Source organism: Triticum urartu, chromosome 1A (genome assembly GCF_056163025.1).
Source record: "Triticum urartu cultivar PI428250 chromosome 1A, HENAU_Tu73, whole genome shotgun sequence".
NCBI lineage: Eukaryota > Viridiplantae > Streptophyta > Magnoliopsida > Poales > Poaceae > Triticum > Triticum urartu.
The window spans coordinates 158,340,935-158,356,601 of record NC_141873.1 but is presented as its reverse complement, the minus strand read 5'-3'; positions in this window follow the sequence as shown (position 1 = coordinate 158,356,601).

The window sequence follows — 15,667 nt, the reverse complement described above, 5'->3', positions numbered from 1 at the left end:
CACCACCAACGACCCTGCTACTTCACCTACTCCGCATGGGAACGAGTAGATGCTCTATGTCTTCAAACCTTTTTGGTCCTTACTGACAAAAGGGGGAGAAGCATATGAGGTTGATAGTCTTCAAGCGGGTCCATATGGGCGGGTGCTTTATATTTTTCTTCGTGCTTACAACTCTCGTTTTGCTACATTTGGTTCTTTGAGTTGTAACACTTAAACTCGATGGTCGTCTGCTACTTATCTGCCACTTTGTTTTGCGATGATAAATTCCGCATGTGCGACGATAAATTCCGCACTTAGATAATTCTGCAGACGTCCATTTTCCATTATGCATGTCATTATCTTCATATACTTTCACATGCATAGTGGATTGTCATCATGAGTTGAAGTGGATCTCCACAAGTACAACCTGCCATGTGCATTTGCATTCCAAAAGCAAATTACCTATATGCACATCTTCAGGGGGAGCCCTTGCAACTTATGAAGACAATTCCTTATCCTTTACAATTTCACAGATTATATTCCACATTGAAAACTTCAACTAGTTTGTCATCAATCACCAAAAAGGGGGAGATTGTAAGTGCATCTAGTGCCACCCCTAGTTAGTTTTGGAGTATTGATGACAAACCTAGTTGAGGGACTAATGTGTTTGTGAGAATTGCAGGATAACACAGGTAGAAGTCCCTCATTGATTCGGTTTTCCTACCAGAGATGACCCCTAAAAATGTATGAAGACATTGAAGTCAAAGGTGGTATATGAAGATATTCACATTGAAGACTATGACAAGAGAAGACACCACATGAAGCCTGTGGAGCTCGAAGACTTAGATCTTTCGTAGTTTTTTTTCTTTTGTGTTGAGTCATAGGAACCACCGTACTGTTAAGTGGGATCCAAGAGAACCAGTCAGACTGACTGAAGTGATGCCTAACCAAAAAACCTATGTCTTCGAGTGAAGACTATGAGAGCGAATCTTATCCAGAGTCGGACAAGTCAGCTTTGCTTGTAGCCCAAGTAAAGTTGCCGTGTGAGTTTGAAATCTGACCATTGGAACACGTGTCAGTTCCTTAGTGACCCAGGGTCATTTCGGACAAATCAGGTCGGGTTGCCAAGTGGCTATAAATAGCCCACCCCCCACAACCATAAACGGTTGGCTGCTCAGATTGAGAGTACGGCTTTTGTCGTTTGAGAGCAACCCACCTCGAAGCCTTTGAGAGAGAATTCCTTGCGAGGATAAAGCCCTAACCACCCAGAGCCAGAGAGAATTGGGCATCACTTAAGTCTTCTTGTCTGTGTGATCTGGAGACTTATTACACTTGAGGACTGTGCATCCTCCAGCCGGTTAGGCGTTCCGTTCTGAGCATCCAAGAGACATTGTGGATTGCCGGTGAACGAAGTTTGTGAAGGTTTGGGAGTCTACCTTGAAGACTTAGTGATTGGGCGAGGTCTGTGTGACCTTAGCTAAAGGGGAATACGGTGAGGACTGGGTGTCCTGAGCTGCGTGTTCAGGACTGTGTGTCCGGGACTGTGTGTCCTAAGGTTTAAATACCTAGCCGCCCCAACCAGACGTACAGTTGTCACAGCAACTGGAACTGGTCCAACAAATCATTGTCTTCAATGAGTCACTGGTTTCATCTTCCCTTCCCTTTACTTACTGTTGCCCCTTGTGAAGTCATTGTATGTTTGCACTATCTTTCGTCTTCACTGAGTGACTGCATGCTCTGTATGGCTTCATAATATCTTCCTACCTGATCCTTACTACATTACTGCTATTAAGTCATTGTGCTTTCACTTCATTGAACACTTGACTATGGCTTGCCTAGTGTAGTCTACCTTCCGCTGCATGGTAATAGGTTTATTTCTATCGTTTGTCTTCATAACTTCCACGTTTTGAAGACTTTCATAAAAATCGCCTATTCACCCCCCCCTCTAGTCGATATAACGCACTTTCAGGTTCGGGCCGCGAGGATGCGTAAAACCCTACCCCTGCTTTGGTGGATTGTATATCTGTGTTCTTGAGCTAGCTATGGGGCATGAGGAGCTCCAAAAAGCCGAATCCCTCCTCTGGTCGCCTCGGGCCTCCTTTCATAGAAAAAAGGGGTTGCCACAGTGGCACACAGGAGGTGGAAAGGGTACAGTGCTGCGAGGTTATGCCTCACATCGCATGACAAGGCGCATTTAATGTGTCTTGCTTAGGTGTCCTTGCTTTATCGGGGACGGGGGAGAAACATGTCTCGTCCATCGCCACTCCTTCTTGTGTCGACATGCACCCTGGCCAGCGACGCCTGCGATGCCACGTAGGCAGGCAGGCAGCTGAGGTGGCACAGTGGTGGGTCTTCACGAAGATCTGCATGCCACCACGCAGGTGCCTGCCCAACTGGTCAGGTCGGCAGCTGCATGCATGCGGTGGTGGAGGTTTAGTTGGCATGGGCCTGATGTTGGCCCTGCGGGTGTCCTTGGTAAGGGCCTTGCCGAGGCGCCTGCTGTCATCCCCGGCAGGGCGCTTGCCGGGGGCCTTGTGGTATTCCTCGGCTGGGATCCCGCCAAGGGTTGTCGTCTCCTTAGTGCGTATCTGATCTTGAATCTCTTCACAAAGATCTGCATGCCGCCACGGGGATGTCTCCCGAATCCTTGCCCTTTGGGGGCAGTGGACTCCAGGGTGATTTGCTCCGTAGGCGCGGGACGAGTCGCCGCGGCAAGGATCTTGCCGGGGCTGCGAGAACTGTCTCCCGGCAAAGATCTTGCCGGGGGAGTCCGCTTCGTCCCCTTTGCTCTTCGTGGTCTTGGCCTTGGTGTCGTTCTAGTTCTCTTGAGCTTCGGTCTTACCCTGGCTCACCTCCCTTGCCTTGCTTGGTGTGGTGGTATCCGTGGCTCAGACTGCCCGTGCACAGTTATAGGGGTACAAAAAGTGTACCCCTCTTTTTGTACACCGACAGGAGCCCCCGGGCCTGGGCCACACATAAGCGCAACGTGTTGTTGGGCTAGGCCCAAAAACGGTGCGCGGGTAGGCGGGGCGGTTTTTTACCACGGTAAGATTCTTCGCGCGCTGCGCTTCCCACGATTCCCGCGCGTGGCACGGCTGGGGAGGCGCATGTGACGTGGGCGGCATATGTGGGGTTGGTTCCTGCAGGCATGCGTCACATCGTAGTAAAGGGGCGGTTCGTGCCTTCCCCATAAACGGAGGGAGGCGTGGAGGCACGGCCCATTTACTGAATGGGGCTAAGGCGCGGTCTTCAAGGCGTCCACTCCCCACGATCACGGGGTGGGAAACCGGGCCGTCACTGGTTGGGGCGGCGGGTCGGTCTTGGCTCCCTGCGCCTTCCGTATCTTGATTGGCCGAGCGGGGCGGCCGAGCCCCAACCCCGATCCTTTATAAAGAGCGGGAGGGGGATGGCGTCCCGCATTCTTTCATCTTCTTCTTCCTTCAGCTTCTGCTCCTCCCTTCCATCCGTCATGGAGAGAGGGAATCCCGGTCCTTCAACAGTGGCGGCGAGGGTCGCCGCTCGACAACGCGTCCCTCCTTCCCCTGCGCCTGCGGTGGCATAGCCAGCCGCGAGGGGAAGGGGGAGGGGGCGAGGCCGTGGGCGAGGCCGGGGCGCTCGGTGAAGAGGAGGACGGGGTGGCGCGCCGGCCTCGCCTCCGCCAGCAGCTCCTCCTCCAATGGAGGGCCATGTTGGGGATGACCCTTGTGAGTTCTTCGTTAGGCTGCGCCGGCCGCCGCGCCGTCACCTTCTTCTCCCGACTCCATTTGCGCGGGAGATGGAGCTGGATCCGCCGGAGTCGTTGTGGCTGCACATGAGGGGCTGCGGGATCAGTGGCACGCGGGTCCGCGTCGACTTCCCCGCCCCTCACGTGATGTATCTTCGTCGGGGATGGAAGATGTTTGCTCATATCCACCGCTTGACGGAGGGGCTCACTCTCCATTTTAAGCTGATGGAGGGTGGCCTTCTCTCCGTCAAGGTCTTCGGGCTCTTTGGGACCCGTGCAAGGTGCTGCGTGAAGAGCTCCTCTGATAGTGAAGACTCCTCCTCGGGCGGGAGTAACGAGGAGGACAGCGGCAGCAACGACGAGGGTAGTAGGCGGCAGGATGACGGGTCCGATTAGGTGTCGGGTGCCGCTCCATGCGGCACCGGCGACCCCATCATCCGTGTCGCCGGCTCCTTGAACTTATCGGGGTCGTCTCCTTGGGCGGCTGGCGTTGGGAAGCTGCAGAAGAGAAAGAGGGCGGGCGGCAAGGCCGTCAGGTCGGAGTACGCGGGCACCGACGCCTTCGACGCGTGCTGACGTCATGCCGCCTCGTCTTCGAGCTCTGCTTCCGGTGCTGCCATCACCATCCAGCCTTTGGACGGCCACCAAGATGTTCTCTTGGTGTCTTCTGCCACCCATAGCTCGCCTAGGTGCTCCTTTTGTCCCTTTCGCCTCCTTGACCTGCCTCCAGAGGAGAGGGACAAGAAAGGGATTACGGGCACCTTATCTCTTTTTAGTTTGTAAGCCTTCGGGCCTTTGTTGAATTTAAAACTTGTAATCCCATCATTCATGTTTGTCATTCCCTATGGACTGTACCTGAGTGGAATGTTTTTTTAATGAAAAAGGGATGCTTGCCGGGTCATTTGTTTGCGGGTGGAACCCACGACAAGGAGTAAATCCTTGATATCTTCAAGATAAACATTTCCTTGCCCGGCAACAGGCCTTGCCGTCTCCCCACTTTGCTCGACCTTCCTCATGCCTTCGACGGAGGTAGGGATGAGGTGGGTTCAGGCTCCTTGTTTCATCCTTTCGCTGCCGCGACTACGACCAAACTTGGCCTCAGGAACGAGCCCTAGGGCCTAGAGTTATGGGAGCACGGTAGCTTAGGGGAAAACGAGGTTTCACATACCTCAGTCCATAATGGAATGCATGATAAGGGATGAAGAACTTATCTGAAGCTGCAGTCCCCGGCAACCCTGGTTCGCCGTGGGTGAATCTTTGCTCTTGCAGCCCCCGGCAATACTGGCTTGCCGGGGGCTAGATGCTGGTCTGTTCCTCTTTTTTTCCTCCCCAAGTGGTTCGGCAAGGATATCTGTGTGTCCTGTGAACCAAAGAAGACAAAAGAAAGACAAAGAGACGCACACTCGACCTCTAAGCTGGGGGTTAGTCACTGCTAAGCACTATCAACCCTAACCAAGGACGAGACTCGACCTAGCATGCATGCTATAACTTAGGGCGCCAACGCTTCATTTATTTATGCTCAGGGTCTGCGCCTGGCTTTGTACAGAGGGTTACATGCATCATCGGCAAGGCTCGTACAAAAGGTGGCTTGCCAGGGGTCCCGGCAAGCCGCGCCTCACGGGTAAAACTTGCGAAGATGCTCAATGTTCCAGGAGTTACTCACCAGCACGGCATCTTCGGTCTCCAGGCGGACTGCGCCGGGCCTGGTGACTCGTATTACCCGATAAGGGCCTTCCCACTTTGGCGTCAACTTGTTGGAATTCTTGGCCGATTGAACGCGCCGAAGAACAAGGTCGCCTTCCTCAAAGCTTCGGGCATGAACCTTGCGGCTATGGTAGCGGCGCAAGGCTTGCTGGTAGCGCGCTGCTCTCACAACCGCCCGAAGACGATCTTCCTCAAGGAGCGTTGCGTCATCTTGCCGCAATTTCTCTTGCTCAAGCTCGTCATAAGCGAGTACTCGAGGTGACCCGTATATGAGTTCCATGGGGAGAACTGCTTCTGCCCCGTATACCAGGGCAAAGGGTGTCTGGCCAGTGGCTCGATTTGGTGTAGTTCTGATTGACCAAAGAACCACCCGCAATTCATCAATCCAGCGCCTTCCACTCTTGTGCAGTCTGTCAAAGGTCTTTGTCCTCAGGCCGCGCAGTACTTCAGCATTTGCCCTCTCAGCTTGACCATTGCTTCGTGGGTGAGCAACGGAAGCGAAACAGACCTTGCTACCGAGGTCTTGAATATATTGCATGAAGGTGTGGCTTGTGAATAGCGTGTCGTTGTCGGTGATAACCCTATTGGGTACACCAAAACGGCACACCAGTCCTTTGAAGAACTTGATGGCTGACTGTGTTGTGACCTTCCTCACTACTTCCACTTCTGGCCACTTTGTGAACTTGTCGATTGCAATGTACAAGTACTCAAAGCCCCCGACAGTGCGGGGGAAAGGGCCCAGTATGTCGAGCCCCCAGACCGAGAAAGGCCAGGAGAGAGGAATGGTTTGAAGGGCTTGAGCTGGCTGATGAAGCTTCTTTGAATGGAACTGACACGCTTCACACCTAGTGACTAGTGTCGTCGCATCCTGGAGGGCGGTGGGCTAGAAGAAGCCTTGCCGAAACGCTTTGCCGGCAAGGGCCCTTGACCCGATGTGGGATCCACATATGCCTCCATGTATCTCCGCCAACAGCCCCAGTCCTTCCTCTCAAGGGATACACTTCAATTTAACGCCATTCGGCCTCTTTCTGTACAGGACGTCATCGACGAACTGGTACATAGTAGAGTGACGAGCTACTTTTTCCGCTTCTTCCTGCTCCTCAGGAAGTTCCCCTGTTTGGAGGAATCAGACGGTATGCTGTGCCCACGCTGGAGCCTGGGGCTCGACGGTGAGGACTAAAGGCATTTCCTCCGCTATCGGAGCGACTGTCTCCATGGCAAGAGCTTGATGCTCTGTCGGAGCTAGCCATCCCGTGGCGGGCTCAGTGTCTCCGGCAACATCCTTGCCGGTGGCTTCGGGGAGCTCGGCGGGAAAGTACTTGCCGGGCCCTGATTTTTTCCTCTTGTTCTGCTCTGTTGATGGATCAACGGATGGCTGAGTTAGCCGAAGCACAAAGGTACCTGGTTCCACAGGTAGCTTGAGGGAAGTGCGTTTTGACAGGTAATCGGCGATATCATTCTCCGCTCGGGGAACGTATTCTGCCTGTATACCGTCAAAACGCTCTTCCAGCTTTCTCACTTCATCGACGTAGGCCTTCATCAACGGGCTTTGGTAATCCTTGTTGACTTGCTTGACGACAAGTTGCGGGTCGCCTCTGACAACGAGTTTCTTGATTCTGAGGTCCGCCGCGATCCTAAGACCGGCAAGCAGCCCTTCGCACTCAGCCGTATTGTTTGTTGACACCTCCCTGGGGAAGTGCATCTAGATCACGTACTTGAGGTGCTCTCCAGTGGGCGTGACAAGAACTACGCCAGCCCCGGCGCCCTGTAAGGAGAAAGCTCCATCAAAGTACATGACCTAGTCGCAACTTGCCTCCTTGCGGGGGAGAACAGTCTCTTGGGTTTCTTCGTCAAGCGTTGCGGTCCATTCTGCAACGAACTCCACCAGGACTCGGCTTTGAATCGTCGAGGTACTCTCAAACTTGAGGCCAAAGCTGGACAGTTCGAATGCCCACTCTACGATCCTTCTCGTTGCGTCTGGATTGTGCAATATCCGTCGTAGAGGGAGGCGAGTGACGACAGTGATTTCGTGCGCCTGGAAGTAGTGACGCAGCTTCCTCGAGGCCATAAGAAGGCCGAAGAGCAGTTTCTGCACACCGGAGTACCTCGATCTAGCCCCCTGCAGGAGGGAACTAACAAAGTAGACCGGGTGCTACATCATTTTCTTCTTCGGCGGCACTTCAATTGGCTGCGTCGTCTCGGCATCGGTGGCATCGGGCTCCGTCGCTGCTAGTACCTCATCATCAATTTCTCTCTGCGCCACTAGTGCGGCGCTGACCACCTGGTTCGTTGCCTCCAGGTACAGCAGCAACGGTTCCTGTGGCCTAGGCGCAACTAGTATTGGCGCGGAGGAGAGGTACCTCTTCAAATCTTGCAATGCTGCTTCGGCTTCTGGCGTCCACTCCATCAGGCTCGCCTTTTTCAAAATCTTGAAAAAGGGAAGGGCGCGCTCGGGGGACTTAGAAATGAACCTGCTCATGGCGGCAATGCAACCAGCAAGCCGACGCACATCCTTGACTCGCTTGGGCGCTTCAATCTGCTCTATAGCTTTGATCTTGTCCGGATTGGCCTCTATCCCACGCCGTGACACAAAGAACCCGAGAAGCTTGCCAGACGGGACGCCGAAGACGCACTTCTCAGGGTTCATCTTGAGATTGATCTTGCGTAGGTTTGCAAATGTTTCTTGTAAATCTGATATGAGGGTTGCCCTGTTCTTGGTTTTGACCACTATATCATCCATATAAGCTTCCATATTTCTATGGAGCTGGGGTTCAAAACCAATCTGGACCGCCCTTGCAAACGTTGAACCAGCACTCTTCAACCCGAAAGGCATCCGTATAAGCAATACGTACCACATGGGGTGATGAATGCCGTTTTCTCTTCATCTTCCCTTGTCATGAAGATGTGGTGGTAGCCGGAGTAGGCATCGAGGAATGACAACAGATCTCACCCAGCTGTGGAGTCAACAATATGGTCGATGCGCGGCAACGGGAAGGGGTCTTTGGGACAAGCCTTATTAATATCTGTGTAATCAATACACAGCCTCCACTTCCCATTTGCCTTGCGCACTACCACTGGATTGGCCAACCACATTGGATGGAGCACTCCTCTTACCAAACCCGCTGCTTCCAGTTTCCGGATCTCCTCTGTGATGAACTCTTGTTGTTCCAAAGTTTTCTTTCTGACCCTCTGCTTGACGGGCTGCGCATGAGGACAGACAACAAGGTGGTGCTCAATCACCTCCCTGGGAACGCCGGGGATGTCGGATGCTTGCCATGCAAACACATCGACATTCGCCTGCAGGAAGGTGACGAGCGCGTCTTCCTATTTGTCGTCAAGGGTGGAGCTTATGGTAAAAGCTCCTCCCGTGCCGTCCTCCTTGACAGAAACCTTCTTGGTTCCCAGCGGTGTGGCCCTGGACTTCTTGTTTCTGTCGGCGGAGCTCTCTGGCACGTCCTCGACGGGAGCGCTACACTCCGAAGAGGTGCACTTGCCGGAGTGGGTGCCTGAGGTCTCACCGGTCTTCTTATTTTGCCTTCCCGGGCCTCCAACGGCAGGAGCAAGTGCCTTAGCAGTGGCGGCTGCTGCAACTGCTTGCTGGTAGAGTTGGTCAGTGCAAATCAGCGCATCCTTCTTCTCTGATGGGACGGTGATGATCATCACAGGCCCCGGCATCTTCAGGGTGTTGTAGGCGTAATGTGACGCCGCCATGAACTTGGCCAGCACTGGGCGGCCAAGGATCCCGTTGTAAGGCAAGGGGATCTTGGCAACGTCGAACACAATCATTTCTGTCCTGTAGTTCAGATCACTCCCAAAAGTCACGGGCAACGTGACCTTTCCCTTTGGTTCACTTCTTCCCGGGTTGACCCCCTGAAACGTGCCCGTCTCTTCGAGGTCTTCATCAGGAATCTACAATTTCTCGATCACGCCAGGCGAGATTAAGTTCAGACCGGCCCCGCCATCGACTAGCATCTTTGTCACCTGGAGGTTGCGTATTGTTGGTGAAACCAACAATGGCAAGCACCCGACTGCAGTAGTGCGATCAGGGTGATCGTCAGTGTCAAAATGATAGGTGTGTTGGACTACTTTAGCGGCCTTTGGGCATCAAACGACGGTTCCGCAGCTGTAATCTCACGCGCCCACTGTTTAAGCTGGCGGTGAGAGGTATGTAGCGAGGCGCCGCCATCGGCGCACATGGCCTCTGTAGCTTTTTGAAATTCTTGGTCACCAGACTCATCGTCCTCTTTGTGATCATCGTCTTCTAGCTTTTTGTCACGGCCCCGGGCGGGCCTCTCCTGCTGTTTATCTTTGCCGCGAGGGCCCGCCTGGCTGTCACGCTTCTTGCTGGACCCCTCAGCACCGTCCCGGCCTTTCTCCTTGTCCCACCTCTCATATTCAGCCCTCTGCTTCTCAACAAGGAGCTCAACTTGTCGGCAGTTCTGGAGATCATGGCCTTTGGTGCGATGGATCTTGCAGTATTGCTTGTCGGAGTTTCCTGGCTTCTCGGCAGCCGCCAAGGCCCGGCAGGCGACACATTCGGCAATTTCCTTGCCGGGGTCATCTGCCTTGGTTTTCTTGGCGGAGCCGGCATCGTCAGATCCCTCGACGGCAAGCGCAGATTTACCTTTGCGCTTCCTGTTGCGGCGCCGGCCTTTCTTCGCCGGGGCGGCAGTATCCTCATCTGAGGAGTCGGTTTCCACGCCGGCATCTTCGCCGGGGTACTTCCTTCCCTCTTCAGCTCGGGCACATCTGTCAGCAAGAACATAGAGTTCTGCCACATCTTTCACCTTGTTCATTGCCAGTTCTTCGCGCATCTTGCGGTTACGCACGTTCTGATGGAATGCGCTGATGATGGCGGCAGGGTGAACATCAGGGATATTGTACTGTACCCGGCTGAACCTCTGTATATACTTGCACAGACTCTCGCCTCCCTTCTGGGGAATGACATGCAGGTCGCTTGCTTGGCCATGGGCTTGGTGACCTCCAGTAAAGGCGCCCACAAACTCATGGCACAAATCCAACCAGGAGGAAATAGAGTCTACCGACAAGTGCATCAACCACGACATGGCGTTGGATTTAAGAGCCAATGGAAAGTAATTCGCAAGCACCTTATCGTCGCAGGCTCCGGCGGCTTGCATCGCGATGGTGTAGATGCTGAGGAACTCAGACGGGTGAGTCTTGCCGTTGTACTTTTCGCCAATGTCAGGTTTGAAGGTGCGGTGAGTGGGCCACTGGAACTGCCGCAGCTCACGGGTAAAAGCCGGACAACCTACCTCGTAAGGTAGGCCTCCATGGCTCTCCGGGGCCGGGTGGTTCACAGCAGGCCCTGCTCGCCTGTCTGACTGGTGGCGCGCTCCGCGCCGGCGCTCGATAGTGGTTCGAGCGTCTTCATGGGTTCGTTCCCGAAGAACTTGGCGCTGGTCACAGTGGGTCCGCGGGTCAGACGATGCTATGGAGATGTCGTCACCCGCGACGTCGCGACGAGCTGGCATCCGCGGTACCGGATGGGGAAGAGGTGAATGCACCATGGTCGCGGCGCCGCCGGCTTTTCCACCACTGGTCCGCGGGACTCCATCGGAGCGTCGACCCGGGGGCCCCACCGGACTTGGTTCGTATTTGTTGGCCACCGCAACAAGGCTTCGGATAGTGGCTCTCCATTCGTCGAGTTTCCCCGTAGTGGGAGGAAAGTCGAGGAGCAACTGCACGCGCGTCAGGGCCTCTGCTGGCGTCGGTAGCAGCGAAACCTGCATGGATCGCGACGCGCATCGACTTCTGACCATGTCAGAAGGAGCTCTATCATGACCCCGTGGTCGCATGCCGTTTTCACCAGCGCCTCGGCGAGTGGGAAGGTCTTCTATGTCCCGGGAGTGGCGCTCGGGGATCTTCCCACGGCGACGCCCGGGATCTTCGGCGTGATTACATCGTTCGTCACGCGCTGTCTGGGAGGAGCGCACTGTTGGCGCCGGCGTGGGAGTCTTGGAGGCCCTTGCGTCGCCTTTGGGCGGGGCGGCGATGACCTTGGAAGGCCCCGCTCCACCCACGAAGGGCTGGGCTCCGCCTTTGGATTTGGCGACATGTGGCCCGTTACCAAGCGCACAAACATCGCCGCCTCCCAAATTCCGGCTACTGGGATGGTGTTGGTGTTCACGAGCAGCGCCCCGGGTCCTTTCTGCGACCGGTCCGCTGCTCGCCCGTGTCGGGACGGGCTGTCCGGCTTCCGACTGGCCAACCGCCACCGTCTTCTTCTTCTTGGGCGCCATGATGATGAAGTAGCACCGAACTAACTGCTAAAGCCGATTCTCACAACTGCGCCCCCCCTACCTGGCGCGCCAAAGATGTCAGTGGGAACGACACCTATGGGATCACAAGAATCCCTACTGTGGTTAGCGGGGCGCGGGGTCGTGAGAAGAGCGGATCAAACAGATAGCACACGGTTCGTTTATCCAGGTTCGAGCCGCGAGGATGCGTAAAACCCTACTCCTGCTTTGGTGGATTAAATATCTGTGTTCTTGAGCTAGCTATGGGGCGTGAGGAGCTCCAAAAAGCCGAATCCCTCCTCTGGTCGCCTCGGGCCTCCTTTTATAGAAAAAAGGGGTTGCCATAGTAGCACACAGGTGGTGGAAAGGGTACAGTGCTGCGAGGTTATCCCTCGCATCACATGACAAGGCGCATTTAATGCGTCTTGCTTAGGTGTCCTTGCTTTATCGGGGACGGGGGAGAAACATGTCTCGTCCGTCGCCGCTCCTTCTAGTGTCGACACGCGCCCTGGCCAGCGACACCTGCGATGCTAGTAGGTAGGCAGGCAGCTGAGGTGGCACAGTGGTGGCTTTTCACGAAGATCTGCATGCCGCCACACAGGTGCCTGCCCAGCTGGTCGGGTCGGAAGCTGCATGCATGTAGAGGTGGAGGTTTAGTCGGCGTGGGCCTGATGGTGGCCCTGCGGGTGTCCTTGGTAAGGGCCTTGCCGGGGCCCCCGCAAGGGTCTTGCCGAGGCGCCTGCTGTCATCCCCGGCAGGGCGCTTGCCGGGGACCTTGTGGTCTTCCTCGGCTGGGATCCCGCCAAGGGTTGTCGTCTCCTTAGTGTGTATCTGATCTTGAATGTCTTCACAAAGATCTGCATGCCGCCACGGGGATGTCTCCCGAATCCTTGCCCTTTGGGGGCAGTGGACTCAAGGGTGATTTGCTCTGTAGGCGCGGGACGAGTCGCCGCGACAAGGGTCTTGCCGGGGGAGTCCGCTTCGTCCCCTTTGCTCTTCATGGTCTTGGCCTTGGTTTCGTTCTAGTTCTCTTGAGCTTCGGTCTTACCCTGGCTCACCTCCCTTGCCTTGCTTGGTGTGGTGGTATCCGCGGCTCAGACTGCCCGTGCACAGTTATAGGGGTACAAAAAGTGTACCCCTCTTTTTGTACACCGACATAGAGGGTTTTTGTTTCTTTGTAACTAACTCGGGTGTCTTATGATAGTGCACCCTTTTACTTCAGACTGGGTGTATATTCTTAGCCGGATTATCCCAAAATTTCGTTTTGGTTTTCCAAGCGCTTTCCATCGCACAGTACTTTCGTAATTTGGACGCCAAGTCAGCAAAGCGTGATATGTCACGGCGACTTAAGGCGTTAAGGATTCCCTTGTCCATGCAATTATTGCAGAAAAATGAGACTGCATCTTCCTCGTGACAGTCCTTAACCTTGTTCTTCACAAGGAGGAATCTGGCCCAATAATGATGTACTGTTTAATGGGGCTCTTGCTTGATGTGGGAAAGATCGTTTATGTCTGGGCGGGTGGGTGGAATTGAGTCCGAACCCCTACCCAATCTGAGACCCAGGGGCCGAGGTGTTTCCAATATTGGAATTTCGGGTTCCGGTATGTTGCCCGATAAGTCTGGCCCGCTGCTTGACTCTAGGTTCAGGGCTTGGGTGATGTCCTCCCGTAAACGGGTATCCGGCTCGGAGAGCTCAGGAATCGGGACATAGTTAGTCCTCAAGATAGAAGAGGAATCGCCGTATTGTTCCTCCACCACCGCAACATGGTGGGTGACCGGTGGAGAGTTAATCTCCCTTTGATCTGGTTTAAGCCCAATCCGATCATAGTCCGTAGCGACTCCCAAGGCGGCGATGCGATCCAAGAGCTCTTTAGGGAAGAGAGCTCCATTGGACCCATCTGCTCGGCGAATTCCGAGCCGACGTGGAGGTTGTTTTCGATGACCCGAGAAGTCATCGTCGGGGCAGCAGCCGAACGGGCGGTCATGATGAAACTGCCTAGCTGGAGAGTTCGGCCGACAGCCAGGGCTCCCCCCGCGGTGATGTTGTTCTTAAAAACGAGAGGCGGCATCCTTCCTTACGGTGACGGCACAGAGGAACTCTCAATGAAAGCACCAATGTCGGTGTCAAAACCGGTGGATCTCGGGTAGGGGGTCCCGAACTGTGCGTCGAAGGCGGATGGTAACAGGAGGCAGGGGACACGATGTTTTACCTAGGTTCGGGCCCTCTTGAAGGAGGTAAAACCCTACGTCCTGCTTGATTATTCTTGATAATATGAGTAGTACAAGAGTTGATCTACCACGAGATCAGAGAGGCTAAACCCTAAAAGCTAGCCTATGGTATGATTGTATGTTGTCCTACGGACTAAAACCCTCCGGTTTATATAGACACCGGAGGGGGCTAGGGTTACACAAAGTCGGTTACAAAGGAGGAGATATACATATCCGTATTGCCTAGCTTGCCTTCCACGCCAAGTAGAGTCCCATCTGGACACGGGACGAAGTCTTCAATCTTGTATCTTCATAGTCCAACAGTCCGGCCAAAGGATATAGTCCGGCTATCCGGAGACCCCCTAATCCAGGACTCCCTCACAACCATTATTGCATGCGTGTGTGCCGAACATATTTATGGAGGTGTGTGATGCATGCATATGTGTTGAATACCCGACCCAATGCACAACATTGATGTGGTGCATGCGTTGAAAATCGCAGAGGTCCTCACACAGAGCAAGAGGTCGTTCACGACGTGTCAGGTGCTCGCCCCCCTTTGATCTAGCAGGATGGATTCATGTGTACAAATGCGCTATTATATATATGTAATCTCACATCATGATCTATATCAAGACAAAACAAAAAATTAATCCCCTCCTAAGTCAAATTAGTTAACCTCTCTCGCGCTGTTGGTGAAAGTGATGGACCAAGCTGGTAACCCCCCTTGGACATGTACTATATATACACCTAGTAACACAACCCTAAAAGAATTAATCCTCCTTGTTCGTCAAACGTACCTCTCTCTCGCTGGGTCAAAGTGACGGACGACGAACTCACGGGAACAACACAGAAAGCAAAGCGTACGTCGCACGCGATTGATCATCCTATATAGGACTGCGTACCACCGTCTGCATGTGGGCCAAAGAGGTGTTTGTGTGATGTTTGAATATGCAATGCACAACTTTGATGTGGCACCATGTATATAGGAAACCAAAAAGTCCCCATAGTGTCGGAGTAAATAACCATGGGTAGCCTAGCCGGCTCCCCCTGGCCCTTCTGAAAAAATTACGAGCTGATTCGGCCCTCAAGAATCCAAGACACAGGGCCGCCTTCCCCTTGCCGGCTGTCTCCAGGCCGGCTATCGGAAGGCGGCCCGACTTCAGCCCTCATGAAGAAAAGCTGCGGGAGGGCTGGCTCCGAGAAGCCGGCCGCGAGAAGGCCGACTCCAAGAAGCCGACTCCCATAAAGCGGTCAAGATCGTACCCTCGAAGTCCGCATCCACATAACGGCGATGTGACGGGGCGTGGCTACAGTGATGCCTGCCACCCCCGAATCCCGGAGCACGCCTGGCACAGTGCGCCGTACGGGTGGCCATGACCCGTCCGGCGCAGCACTGTTGCCACGTTGACCCTGATGTCATCCACGACGGGCTACTTGTACGGCCCACGGGCGGTGGGCCCCTTCGGGCAGAGAGACACCCGGAGGCGGCCAGACCTCCCCCAGTCGGCCCAAGATAGAGCCGGCTCCCCACAGCCGGCTTGCCACCTCCCTCGAAGAAGACGCCCCATTAAGGAGACAAGACGCGGTGGGGCTACAGTGATCGCCCACCGGGCGGTAGCACTGTAGCCACGCCCACTTCGGTGAAGCCCTCGCCACCAAGATTGAGCAACAGTAACCAGCCGCCAACAAGGCCCTGACAGTGGGGCCTGCCTGTCGACCAAGGAGCCGGCAGCCGGCGGGACCCACTAGCTGGCGGGCCCCAGCAGCCGGCGCAGAAGCCGGAGAGCGTAGACAC